Below are 2,255 nucleotides of genomic sequence, written 5' to 3'. Positions count from 1 at the left end.
GTTGCCACTGTGCTTTTTTTGTCCAACCTCCTGACTTCATGGATGAGGAAACCGAGGACCAGAGAGAAAGTGACTCTTTCAAGTTCTGGCTCCTTAGGGTCAGAGATATGCCTAACACCTGGTGTCCTTGTTCTCAGGCCGGTGTCCTTCCCCATTATACATATTTAACAAGCATGTACGGATTGCCTGCTGCTGTGTGCTAGTTTTCTCTGCCTCACCCCATTTCTGTTTAGTTATGTTGTCTTGGGGTGGGAAGGAGAGTGGTCCCCTCTATAGAGGGGTGAGCAACTCTCCCCAGATTGGCATCCTTACCTTGGCATTTTCTCTGCCATCCCATACTCATCTGGCCAGATTTCCTCTCTGGATCTTTTTGTTCTTGCCATTTTCCATCTCTCCTTCCCCCCTCCCCCTGCTTCCTTGGAGTCTGAAAGACCGCTGGTCTCCCACAGAGAGAGAGGTGTTGTGTTTGGGACGCTCCTTTCCCCATGTCCCTGTAAAATTATGCCAGTTCCTGCCAAAGGCAAGGGAGGAGAAGGAGAAGAGGTGGGGTAGGCCACTCCAGGAGAGTTTCCTGGGGCAGGACCTGGGAGCTGGAAGAAGGGCAGCCACCTGTATAGATAGCCGTCTGCAATGATGCACAGATAGATGTCACCCAGAGCCACTGCCCAGTGACCAAAGTAAAAAGCCACGGTCCAGCCAGGGTGAGTTCCATCTTCAGAGTCCCTGGCGTCCTTCATCCAGAGCTGTTAGGGCTTCTCCGCTTGTGAGAACAAGTACGTTGGCACGCTGGGCACAGGCAGATGTCCAGACCCCTGGGTTCTGCCTCCCTTTGACTGCTCTGCACATCTGTGCTTACTTTTGGTGGACTAGTTAGTGGGTGAAGAAGGAGGTCCAGGAGAAAGGGATAGAGAGAAACTGCTTCAGCCAGATTGCGCTCCTGTATGACCCTGGGGACATGTGAGGCAGGTTCAGTGCTTTTTGCTGCCACCTGGTGGTGGATGAGAGCAGTGCAGCCTCCCCTGGCCCTGCCTCCTCTGCCCTCGCAGGCTGGCTGGCTGTTTCTTCCCTGTATAAGCTCTCGCCCTCTGGAAACTAAATACTTCCTATACCCTCCTCCCATGGCCCAAGCAGGACTCCCCATTACAGTTGGCTTGCCTTGGAGCTGCCTAGCTGCAAGGGCATGGGGGGCGCTGAGGTCGGCCAGGCCTCTCAGCCCCCTGCCACCTCCCCATAGTGTGCTGTGCTTTTTAGCCTGGGCCCTTTCAGCCTGGAATATGGCATTTTCTATTGTAGGCGGTTGCCCTGCTCTGGACTCTGGAGGGGCACTCGCTCTCCCCAGCTTGTGGGGCCCTGAGCCTCACCTTCTATCTCTGCAGACTGCAGACACCCATGGTCCTCACCCATTTTTCCTCTCTCCACGTAAACTCACCAGGAGTTTCTGGTGCTCCGGGTTCCCTGGCTTTAAGCTCCCAGCCTGTCTGGGAAGGTCTCCGCTCTGGCTCGGGGGCCCCACTGGAGACAGCATGTCTGCAACCATTCCCCTCTCTCACTGCGTCTTCCACCCTGGCACCCAAGACAGAGCCTCTGTGGTCTGCGGCGGGCGGGGCGTGTCAGAGGGCCTTCATGGGGCGGTTGGGGCCGAGGGAACACTAAGGAAAAGAGACCTCAGACCAACTTCATAGCTTATGGAATACCACTTATCGGGCCCACAATGAGTAACAATATGACTCTTTTTTAAGTTTATTTATTTTGAGAGAGAGAGAGAGTGCACATGTGGAGTGGGGGGAGAGGCAGAGAGAGAGGGGGAGAGAGAAAGAATGCCAAACAGGCTCCATGCCTCGGGGCTTGATCTCACAAACTGTGAGATCATGACCTGAGCCGAAACCAAGTCGGACGTTCAACCAACTGAGCCACACAGGCACCCCAACAATTTGACTCTTCAAAGTGTCCAGAGCACTTTACTTCAGGAGTTTGTGTGTATGTGTGTGTGTGTGTGTGTGTATGTGTGTGTATGTGTATGTGCGTGTGTATGTGTGTGTATGTGTATATGTGTGTGTATGTGTATATGTGTGTGTATGTGTATATGTGTGTGTGTACATGCGCATATATGCATAAAGAACAGATGCAAGGTTATAACTTGGGGTCTGATTTCATCTCATCTAGGCTGTTTGAGTTTTAAACTGGTGGCCTGATCTGGCAACTATGATTTGGCCAGTATGATATTTAAAGAACAACTCTTGAAGGTGAACGCCTCC

This window comes from Neofelis nebulosa, chromosome 8 (assembly GCF_028018385.1).
Source record: "Neofelis nebulosa isolate mNeoNeb1 chromosome 8, mNeoNeb1.pri, whole genome shotgun sequence".
Lineage (NCBI taxonomy): Eukaryota > Metazoa > Chordata > Mammalia > Carnivora > Felidae > Neofelis > Neofelis nebulosa.
Note: the sequence above shows the minus strand (reverse complement) of the source record.